Raw genomic sequence first — 12,612 nt, 5'->3', positions numbered from 1 at the left:
TTCGTTATATCATAAATTAAAGGAGACCAGAAATATGAGTGGAGCTGGCCCCATTTAGCATTCAATAAACTCAGTAAACAGCAGAACTTAGGAAAAAGAACACCAGATGCATAAACAACATAAAGCAGAATTGACATCTAATGGTATTTATTTCAATAGTTGGAATAGCATCTGAGATCAGCATTTTTAAACAATCACTCTATGAACTAGAACACAGGAGTGTTTTTGATCAGTTGGCAAATCAATTCTGACAAAGGGATATTTGAAGTGCAGCAATCCCAACTGGATTTGATCTTTGGAAGTTTTCTTCCCAGTCTTACAACCTCAAAATCCCCCAGAAATACCTAGACAAGATCAAAAACAACAGCAGTAACACAACCGAGACAAGCACCATGAGATCTGCTACCCAGAGCGATTTAGAGACACTGGATGCAAGAGATTTAAAGGTGCTCTTGTCCATTTTCAGACCATTAACAACATCTGCACGGAGTGGCAGTGAACTGTTACCACATCCAAAGGCACAGGTTTATATTCCTTATGCATCAGCAGATCCAACTAAACTTCCAAAATGTCCCTAATGTGCTCTGCAAAAACACACAGCCAGCTATACCCTCCCTTATTCTAGAGGAAACGGAATTTAAATGCAGTACAGTCAGCAGTTTCATCCAAGTAGAATGAAAGGAGAACTGAGCTTTCTCTTTCAAAATTGACAAAGTGATTTGCAAGCTGTAATGGAGAGTTCCTGCTTCCCCTTCCTGGGGGCTGGATAATGCATCTGCACGGGGAGTATCTGGGAAACTAGAAGTATCCACTTCTCAAAGACTGCTACTTGAAATGACTAATCTGAACCAACATAACTCCACAATTGATTCTTTCTTTGCTTCCAGTCGTTACCCTTATCGACTTACAGTGCACTACATTTCTAAAAATCATAGGTTTCTTTGTTTGCTTCCAGAAAAAACACTTATTTTAGATAATCTTGCCCCCACAAAGTTATTTTTCAATTTTCTTCAGTCACTGCTGTGCCTTCAGGAATGTCTGATTACTCATGAAATGCCTTCTGACAGCTCAGATTCATTACTAAATTACCACATTTAAATTTTTCATGTGCACAGGGCAATTACTTTTATGAATGACTGTCAGCAATGTTTCACTAAATCTGAATGAATTTTTAAAGGATTCTAATTGCCACTTAGATGCCCCTATAACTCTTGTTTTAAAGGCTTTCATGTCTTTTGGTCATAGCTACCTGTGTTCAACACAAACATGTTCCCTCTCACATTTTGCATCATTGAAAATTATTTACATCAGAAACAAAAAAATATGAAGCTGGTGGTGCTACATAAGCAGATAGACTGCACAGCAGAAATGATTCATAGCCAAAGTCTTGAGAACGAATAATTATCTGTAACCCTCACTCGGAGCTCTTGCGTCAAGTTACATTATTCATTTGGGTTTTGGCAGGAGAAATTAATGAATTCCAACTTGACAGACACCTTAAAAAATTATAAATTTTTCAAGTAGTTGGGCCAAACTAAACCTTTAATATGTCCAGGGGGAAAAAAATAGAGGTACACAGGGAGTGGTTTTTTTTCCCACTGAAATTCATTTTAAAAAGCACAGATACAAATATGTATTCAGAAAGAGCAGGTGAGTTTTAAATTACACCACTAAGACGGGCTGGAGTTCTGACTTGTCTCCCAGTGGAGTGTCATCAGGAAATTTCATTAGCACAATCTATTTTTTATGCCAGGGTTGCTAATGAGAGTGATAAACAAGATCAGAAATAAACTGATCATTGATGTAGTACTCCCACAACAAACTCCAACTAGATGTTTCTCTTTCAAGTGCCACATTTTGTGCATGTTCTTCACCCAACTGCTTGCCCACTTTGGAGATTTTTCTATTTTTCTTTTCATTTTCACTGTTCACTATCAGTTTGTAGAGAGGCATCAAAAGATACATTCCTTTGAAAACCTTTTGGATTAATGCTTCTTCAATTCTTTTATCTAGAAAGTCAAAGATCAGGATAACAAGAAAGAAACAGAAAAGGATATCTACCATGTCTTTTTGTGCACAAGGAATGAAGTTTTTACCACTGAGGTAAAAGGGAGATACTAAAAGAATGTCCCATCGATACAGTGATGTTGAATAAATTATATGTGAAGCAAATACCCCATTAAAATCTAAGATTCTCTGATTACCTTGCTGGTTTTCTCACTGGCTGACTGCAGAAACGTGCATAACCCAGTGAAGTTCATCTCTGCCCCCTTTTTCAGTGGAGAAGGGAGGGTGGGAAACATGTGGCGAGCCTACTTCTGTAAAGATTTTGAGATCTTCTGGTGAATGTGCTGCAAGCCATTTTTAGGCAATATTAATCTTCTGCAACAGCAAACCTATTTCACTGTGACCTTCAACAAAGGCCAGAGCCTGAGGGATGGCTGCCAGCAGCAAGTTACGATTCAATATTCAACCTTGCATAGGATCCAAAAGGGATTTTCATCTGCATCTAAACTCTAATTAGCAGCTCTCAAAGCTGTGTTTGATAACTTTATTCCAACAGTCAATATCAGCCCTTAATACTTGCCTGTATTACTGTCCAAAATACACAGCTATGGAAGAAGAATTGCTTGAAAAAGGTGAGTCCAGCAAAAGCTGCCACCTGCAACAAATATTCCATTGAATTACAGAGGCAAGGACAGGTCAAACCGGGCTGAAGCTGAGCCAAGGGAGCAGTAAACTGCCAATGTTATTCCCTGGCTCCCAGTGCCCCCACTGACCTAAGTGGCTTAATGAATCCTGGTCTTCTGATCAGATGCAATACAGCTGAGCTGGGCTCTGCCTTCAGCCTTACTGGCATGCTTAGATATAGGGAAATGATAATTAAGTGTTGTGATGTAAAAGAATTCCAGGTTGCTAAGAAAACTGCCGATGTACCCGAAGAGCTGGGTTTTTCTCTCATACAAGGGGGTACATCTTAGTGCTTCTAAAGATCCTCAACATTCTGCAAATCAGAATCCTACCCTAAAAACTGAAAGGGTTAGAAGAAGCTACCTCAACACATTCTCTTGCCTTCTCTCTTCTCTGGCTTCTCACTCTAAATTCCTGCCAGATGAGTCATGCCAAATGTCTCCCTAAAAACTTTGAGGGTTCAGTCCCACTTACTCTGAGAAAAGAGGTTTTATTGCAAAGAATACCATTTATACCAATCAACACCTTGATAACCATCATAACAGAAAATTAATTCCACAGATTTTGCTAGGTTTTCCCAATTACAATGGTAACTATTTGAAAAAGAAGAGGCTGCTCCCTTCGAACCGTCAATCACATTGCCCAGACATTAAAATTAACTGCACACATTTATTTCTAAAAATCATTACAGTGACAGGAACAAGTGCCAAACCTGAATGGTGCCTGTCCTCATTCTGTATGGGGATCACTTCTTCCCCACTACACATGGAGTGTAGCAGACTGTCCTTGGCACAACAGTAAACAAGAACCAGCAGTGAATACTGGGGTTTATTTAGGAGCTTTTACCCAGCCTGATTACCTCATATGCATTCACTTGCTCTCCTCCAAGCTTTATAGGTTCACTAAGAGCTGGCTGCCTCTCTCCAGAGGAAGATCATTTCTAGCCTGAGCAAGGTAGGTAGAAAGTTCTTTCTCTTCTTGCAATGCAGCTGTTTGCAGCCACCAGCCTCAGGCACGGCCGGCCAGGGTCTCTGCACACCCCCAAGTATTTGTCTCCATGCAGCTCACTGGTTTCCAGGATCTACACACATGTCCAAGATCTGTGCTCCAGCCAGAATCTCCACCACTGTCTTTTCATGTAACCTTCTTTTCAAGATTACTTCTTTTTGGGAAGCTGCCTTTCTGTCTTCCTCTTCTTTCCAGCACCAAAGCCTGTGTTCCTCCCAGCCTGAGCCAGGACACAGTGTAAGGCAGAAGCATGACACCTGATCAGCCTCCTGGTTGTTGGTTCTTTCTCAATTTCTTCAATTAATAAGCAGGTTGTTGGCCTCCTTATTAATTGTAGAGTTTGGGTTGTTAACTGGAGGGTTTGGAGGGCTGCTACATTTTAGCCTGCATACTATCAGAATTTACAAATGAGCAATACCAACTGCAGCCAGCAAGCAGCAGACTGCTGCTTCAGAGTTCAAAAGTTCAGTTTCAGACACTCACATACAGGCCCAGTTATCTGCCAGCTGTGTGTGCTCACAGTTCAGGCTATTTCTTCACCTAAGACACAGACAAATATGCTATAGCCATGCTGAGACAAAGTGGAATCTGCAGATCATTTCCACGTAAGAGCCACCTCTCTCAGGGGACCCACATGCTAACTGGATTAGGTCATGTGTCACCCCTTAGTCTCAGTTAACTCCCCACACGTGCTCTGGAGCCAGCTCAAAAGAAAGCAAATTGCCTTCATCCCAATGGCACTGCAGCCCATGGATGGATTTCTCTACTGAGAACGACTGGATCAGGCCCCAGTCTGGGGCTATCACAGTGTCTGGGTGTTTGTCAGGGCTGCTCCACGTGCAGCCACAGCAAAGCATTGGCAAGGCAGCACAAAACCACAAGCCCTGATTCATTATGATTTTTCGTATCTCATTAGGAAAGAAGCAATTAGAAGTGTCATAAGAATATTCCCGAGTGGATTTTAGAAGTTTTTTGAAGCTGGCTAAAGCTTTTATTCAACACTGACAATGGTTATTCTGAATAGCTCAGAGTAGGGAGATTTAAAAGCTTACATAAGGCCAAATGACAGTCAGGAAAACCCAGAAAAGCATTAGGCTTTTTACAGGATCTATTTTGTTCTATCTGGATCAGTGGACCTAATAAAACTTTATCTGCCTCATATCCTTAGGCTATCAAAGCTACAAAAACACTATCTTCTTATTAACTTAGTGTTTTACCAACACTGAGAATCTGATTTCATGAACGTGTTTCCTGTTAGAAAGGAGACAAAAACAGATGGAACCACACTTTGGAAGACTCACCATGCTATTTATACTTCAGAAAGGACATTTGCTTTCCATGGGAGCTTGGAGCTATCCATTGGTTTTAAGTTTATGAGTTAAGTGTCTTTTTAGAGCTTTCAAATAAGACAATATACAATGTGTCTGGTTTAACTGCTTTTCCCCCAACAGATAGAGTCCATCTGCTGAGTTTATTTATCAGTGGCAGAGACTTTCATTAACACCCAAATAACTGCATATTACACCTACACTCAGAGAGAAGAGGCCACTTTATCCTGCAGCTTCCATCTGTCGAGCTGTGGTTCCTAGACTGCAATACCCAGGCAGCTCAGAAATCTCACAATAGAACTCCTCTCCTTGAGACTGGGGATATGCCAGAAGATCATTCTTACAAGTAAGGCACTTAGCATGACATGACTGATCAACCTAAAGACACCTGAGGTCTACAAACTGCTGTAACTTGAACTTCATTCACCTGTGCCCCAAGCTGATGGTTCAGTTCAGAGCGGCCCCTCCTGGGGGATGATTGTTACCCTCCATGGTTCACAGTGTTCCTGCACTGCTGACAAAACTCTTATCCATCACTTTATTAGTCCTCTGTTCACTAAGAATTGAGGAAGAAGTGTTTGAGAGCTAAAAATCTCCCAAACATGGCTCTATACATCATGGACAGTCACAGCTAATGGTCTTGACACTAGGACTAACAAGAGACAACACTAACAATACTGGAGAAAAACATTACCCTTAGTCCAGCCATGCACTGCCATCTCCTCTTTTTTTAAAGTAGCAAATCCCTGTCTCTTTAATTACAGTAGGCAGGATGTGAACAGATGCTTACAGCACCCAGCAGCCCAATGATTCAGGAAAACTTTTAGCTATTAGCAAATCCTTTAGGTAGCTGACTCAGGTAAATAAGATGTGCAGATTCCGTCAACTGATTAACCACTGGGCTTGCACAAGCTTGGCTCATTGACCACAGCTGTTGGGAATACAAATGTCCTCAGCTGACAGCCCTGTTCTCAGTTCCATCATCATTTTGGGTTGAAACAAAAATGTCAGCATTTACTGACATCTTGTCTGGAATTGGGACAAAATACCCCAAATCAGTAGGAGGTGAGGAATTCTTCCATGAAATGAATCACAGCCTGAAGTTATTCAAATAATAAAAAAGAAAAGCAGAGATCAAGATATAGGCTACAGGGATAGTCAGCCTGCAGTTCTCCAGATAAATCCTACGGATTTATGTACTGCTCACAGACGTCTCAGTTACGAGGCCTGGCTCTTGAACTACCTCCCAAGGAAACAAAATCTACACAGATCCTCAATGATATACAAGCAGCATGTGAATTCAATTTCTTTAATAATCAAACCTAAGTCCCTAGCAGTTCCAGCTGTCATGTCCATTTCTAGCTTCTACAGGCACTTTATCAGCTTTTACTTCCAGAGCTGATGTCACACAACACATCTGCTGGTTGCTGCTGTGAAAATGTCCACAATTTCACACCTTCCCAAAGGCAGATCCTCCAAAATCCTGTGCTACAACTTGAAAGTGCCTCTTGACAGCCTCTCCAGCAATAAGTAGGCACAGTTCTAGAAAAGCTGAATGTATCTTGCAAGCCTTCATCTCTCCTCACATCTGTGTCTTTTCCTGCCAAATATTTCACCCTGCCCTCCCCTCTACAGCCTCTCTCTTTGGTAAAGATGAGGCTTTCATAATCCACTTGCTGATGAAGGAAAACAGAAATAGAAGTAAGCACACATGCCTTTTTCCTTGCTTATTTTCAGGATGCCATAGAATTTTTCTTCAGCTCTGACTGGATGGATCCGAACACCAGAAAGATACAGACGAGCATTTGAGATGCCTGCTATAACAAAAAAAGCATTGATGTTTGGTGTGGAAATAATGGAAGAAAAGTTAAGTCATGTTAATTGCCAAAACACAAATTCCCTGGAATTTTATAGGTTTTTTAAAGTATCACAGCAAATTATACCCAACACCCGGATTTTCTGTAATGGATGACACAGTTTGTTTATATTGGTTGGTAAAGTTTCTTTCTCTTTCATAAGTCCATGTTGTAAGTGTAGATTCCTCACCAACAAGAAGCAACCAGTTGTCACATTAAGAGTCCTAGGCTGCAAGATGCTGAGCATCTCTGCAAACTTCAGTCACCTAGGAACAGCCAGTGGAAGAGATGGGGAACACAATTTGTGGGATTAGGCCTTGAGAATGGTAGCACAATGCAGACTGCCAGACCCAAGTACTGTGCAAGGCACTAAGTCTCCTCCTTCAGGCATAGAAAGTAGGCTCCAGTACAGTCTGAGATGCCAGAGTGGCACCAAAACATGCGCTTGCCATTCAGTATTTTACACATCTCACTGTTGCAGTCCAACATTTTTCTCCTGTCAAGCAAAAAGTCACATGAGCTTACAGGCATTTGTGAGCCACTTAGGTTCATGAGTTCATGTAGTCCAGTTGCTTGAAAGACAAACATTTGCTGGTATAAAGGAAGGAAAGGGAAGCAGGAGAAGTGGAAAGAAACCCTCTTTCCTATGGGACAATCATTCTGGATTAGTAATGAGTCTCCAAAGAGAAAACTGCATAGCTAGTCATCCTCTCCGGAAAAATAAAAATGCACGTTCCAGTCTTGCATCCACAAATGCAGAGCCTGCAGTGACTTTTCAGATCAGCACACTTTAGCATCACCATTCCTTTACCAATTAGCCTCCATATGAATTCCCAGGTCCCAAGGAACCAGAGCAGTGTTATCATTAGTGCCCAGCACTAATACAGCATTTTAGCACTCTAAACAGCTAACAGGAGAAATGACATAAATAATTATCAGAACAACTCTACTGATTCTTAGCCTTGCTAAAATAAACAGTACTGTTTGATATCCTATTACAATACAAATAATTTGCATTTCTTATTTTATTCTGGTGCCATTTTCCCTTCTTCTAAATGATCATGAGGTCAGGCTGGAAGAAGGGAAAAGAATCTTGTAAAATGCTAAATCTACAGGAATGGAGGTTGCTTGGCACTCCAGAGAGTGCAGACAAATGACAGTAAAACAAATAGACACAGAGGAAGAAAGTGGAGTTGTTATGCAGTCCTTACACAGTCTTACTGGTTTATATTGGATTTTTGTCACGAAAGATTGAACAAAGGCATAAAAGCATTTGCTCCTGAGAAGCCACAGAATTTGCAGGGTAACAACCAAAACAATTTTTTTAGCACTGCTACTTCCCAAAGTGTTTGGTCACACCCAGGCTGAGCAGGAGCTCTGATTCTGCTCACAAATCCCACTGATAGACAAAAGGGCAGTGCCCAGCAGAGGGATCAAACCCAAAGTGGGACACAAACTGAAGGGCTTGCAGGGGAACATTAAAAGCTCCACATAAATAAGGCTCAGCTTGATGCCTTGTATCCCTGGCAGGGTGACCAAAACTGCAGTTTAGACAGAAGATGAGTGCAGAGGAAGGTCTGTGAAAGCAGAAATCTCACTATTTGTGAACTATGCTGATTTTTGCCTACATGTGGGTATCAAAGAAAAAGAGGAGGAGAGAGCAGATAACTATAGGACTTGCCCAGAAAGGCAGAGTGGCAGAAAAACCCATTCGCATCATTCTGTGACTACAGCTCAACAGAAATCTGTAGAGAAGATGGAGATGTGTCCAAGAAACAGCAGTTCTGCACAACCAAAAAGCACTAACCCAGAAACAAACAAGGTTTGAAACATTTTTCTTTCTGACTCACCAGTGCGCTGCAGACTGTGTACTGGCGTTATGTGTAATAGTCTGAATTTACTCTTAAAACTTACCAGCTTTGACCACAGCATCATTCCTGAGCAAAAAAAGCTCGGTAGATTAAGAATCTGAACCCAGATGCCTTTTCCTTAGTCACACAGCTCCCTCCACACAGGCTGCCAAGAGTCCAGACCAGGCTCTGTACCCCAATTTCACCCTGAAAACCTCCAAAATTCCAGAGTATCCAGACACAGATATAATCACATCAGCAGAGAAAATAAAAATCACTAAGTGAAGAAATGAAAAATTAAATTTGAATTGATCCTATAACCAATGTGATGCTTTCAAGGGGAGCTTTTTGTTGGTCTTTGGTATCGATGTGGACTGTTCTATTTGGACATGATTTTATAAATGGTTTCTATCAGTACATATGACTGACTGATTGCAGGGTATGCTATTGCACTCTAACAGGCTATTCCCTACAATACAGAGATAGAAATTACTTTCTGGTGAGATTTATGAGGTTTTCCCCACTCCCTTCGTTCTACAAAAATTGAAGTTTTAAAGCCTATCAGCTTGTGACACTACTAAAAACACACCTACAAAGACATTAAAATAACCAAGAGTTAAAAAATTAGTCAGTTATGAGAAAGACTCAGTTATCCAAAAGGGCGTGTGGTAACCACCAGCACAAATCAAATAAGAGTTTTGTCACATATTTTCAACATTTTGCTACACCAAGAACCTAGAAAGCTGCTCCTCCAAGGCTTTACACTCCCTCACCTTGCACTGGACTAAGTATTAGCTATAAATTTTTCACTCAGACATGGTCCTTGGCCACATACACTCATAACATTTTAACAGTTAAGTTAAACTAAATGTTTACCTGATTTTAAACTCAATAAGAATTAATAGTTTACTCCATTTCTTACTCAGTATTTCTGAATTTGGAATTTCTTACCGGGTTTGGAATCCAGAATCACTGAATGCTCCCAAACATTTCAAAGATAAACATATTAAAAAAAGATATTAAAAGCCTACACTGCCTAGGAAAACTGCCTATAAAATAAATTTATTCTAAATGGGTAAACTGACTGCTCTCAGGGTTATATACAAGAACTAGCTCAAAGTAGACAGGCAGAATGTTACTCAAAATAATTTTCTCATCTAACTCTACTCACCACTCAAGCAGTGAATAGTAGGTTTTCTACAGATCTGTTTTTATCTTCTTATCCAATATCCTGCAGGGGAAATAAGCTTTCTATTTTCTCCAGAGTGTGGCCATAGTGAAGAGATTTCAAGATATATTTCATGAAAGGATCTCACAGAGGCATGAGAGCCTTGAAGCTGTCTGCATTTATGCATCAACATTTTATTTCTTCATGGCACATGGGCTGAAAGTACCTGTATGCAGGTTCAGATGTAGATTCTCAATTCAGATGTGAATTATAGTCAGGCATGATGGTTATCATCACACACTGGGGTTTTTTTCATTCCTTTTCTAAGGGAAAGGACCATACAGAGTCCTCAAAGTGAAGGAAGGAAAAGGCATTGTTTGCAAAACAGCTGATGCAGGCAAATATGCATTTATTTTATAGCATATTCCTACATTAGTAATATAATTACAAAAAAATGCAGTGGAAAACATCTTCAAAAAATCATTTAATCCATATTCTGTCCCCTGAAAGCATCAGCTGTACCTTTATCCTTTCTAACATGGTCTACTAGGTCTTTATTGTATTCCAATGGCCCCACTGCCTTCTCATGCAGTATCTGTTTGCTCCATATTCTTGATTATCCAATATCTGTCCTAAATCTTTCTTGTTGCAAATTAAACCCGCTCATCTAGAGAAGAGATTATTCCCATCTTCTTTTAAGAGTGTTACTATTTCCTCATTACCTGGATGGCTCATACTCCCCCTTCATCCCTTTCTCAACAGATGTCTGGATAGCTCTGATTCCCTCAAATTCTCTTACCACCAACCTTGTGCTTCAACCTCCTCTCCTCTTTTCAAAAAGCTCCACAAATCTTCAGCTATCTCATCTTTCTGGTGTGCTAAGCTGGAGAAGGTTCTCATCACAAAGTTGTCCATGTTTTTCTCCCTTTCCATACCCATGAGTCTAACTCATATTTTGGATTCCAAAGCAAGTATACATATGTGGATAAAAGGGAAAACCCCACTTCTTTATACATATCTCACTTCTCTGAGGAAGGGATGTTCCCTTTTATCCCAATTCACATACAGCTCTCCAAAGAGGTTTCAGATAGGCAGGTAAGTCTTGCTGTTTATCACCTATCAACATTTCCAGTTCCTTTTATTTATTCCCTCACTTCAGTAAATTCTTCATCTAAGAAACCATTTGTTCCAGGCTTTATTCCTAGCATGTGTCATACTGATAGAAATTTTCCCTTAGGATGTTCAGTATTCCATCTATTAAAAAGCTTTAATTTTATGTGACTTGGTTCAGAGAAAGAAAAAGGTTTTAAAAATCTGCCTAGTTATAATAACACGCTTACCTCAAGTCCATCCTACATAAACAGAAAGTAATAAAAAGCCTGATTTACACACAGTACATTTGTCTGTCTGTTCAATGTCATTACAGAGTTAACATTTATAATGCTGTTGAAAGGCAGGTATTGCCAGCAATGGGCTAAGTGGAAACATTAATGTGACAGTTTATTAATCAATTCCATCTCACAAACCCTAATGTAACAAAAGGAAGCATAAATAAATGCCTGATCTGTTAAAGTAATATATGGCCTTCACACTGAGACCCACTTTAGGGGTGGGCTCACACTGGGTTCACTTTAAATTTTTTGGCAATTTGAAGTTCAGTCTGCTAACACTTTGGAGGATAATATACTAGCTGAAGGCATTAATGGTTTAAGGGTGGTTTGTGTTTGCATTTAATTTTCAGTGAAGTTCACTACTGTTGAAAGGTGCTTGATCAATAGTGCTGGTTTTGAACATACTTATCTTGAACCTGTAGTCTTATCCACAAGAAATGGGATTCAGCTTAGCTAGTACCTAGTTAGCCTCTCTGGTTTTTCAACTTGTGAGGACCAATCCTAATTAAAAAGTAACGTGGATGATAGTAGGAATAAGTCTATTGACTTACAGGGAAAGCTCAAAAGTAATCCTCCAGCTTTAAGCTGGAATATTTACAGCTCTGTGCCCCCTTGACCAACCTCAGTTCCACGCTGTCCCTTCCCTTGTGCTGACAGACCTAATGTCCATGTATTGCCTAAAATCAGACAGGATGAATCCAGGTCTCCCTCATTTCCTCTCTCCTGTGCATACACAGACCGAAGGGGAACTGCACGGTTCAACTTGGACAACATTTTTGCATGGGGTGAAAGAGAACTGAGTGAGATAAAGTCTGTCACATTCCTCGTCATAATCATGCACAGATGTTCCATATTAAAAACTAATATTTACTGAAATACTTTCAAAGTTGCATCAGAGCTCCTCAGAGTGTGTTAAAAATAAGCACATGCAAAATATTACATTTAGCTGGGAGCCAGATTCCTTCACCAAAACTACAGACAACTACACAACTGTTTCTCTGCTAATGCACTGAGCCAAATCAATCCCCTTCATCTAAACACCTCTGAACTCTGGGACTGGTTTTATCTGAGCCTGTATTTGGCCAAGTGATTGTTACCCTCCAGTGAGTACATGACCACATACAAAAAGTTCACGGCATGATCAGTTTATTACATGAAGAAATGTAATAAACTGTGATTTAAATTTAATAGCCTCAGACAAATTTGCCTGTTTGTTCAACAGAGTGAACTCTCAACCTCCGCTCATTTACAGAGATCCAAGATTCCGCACTGCACACAGCAATCCAAATCGCCTTGGCAATTCATAGAATTCTAAAATGG

The 12,612-nt window shown here is 40.2% G+C and overlaps 1 long non-coding RNA gene across 1 annotated transcript in view; it reads right to left on the bottom strand.

The window, feature by feature from the left end:
- LOC117244169 overlaps positions 1 to 12,612 on the bottom strand; it is a 33,385-nt gene that overhangs the window by 7,813 nt on the left and 12,960 nt on the right. The window lies entirely within an intron of this gene.

The sequence above is a fragment of the Parus major genome, chromosome 3 (genome assembly GCF_001522545.3).
Source record: "Parus major isolate Abel chromosome 3, Parus_major1.1, whole genome shotgun sequence".
In the NCBI taxonomy this organism is placed as follows: Eukaryota; Metazoa; Chordata; class Aves; order Passeriformes; family Paridae; genus Parus; species Parus major.
This window is presented reverse-complemented; position numbering and strand designations above follow the sequence as displayed.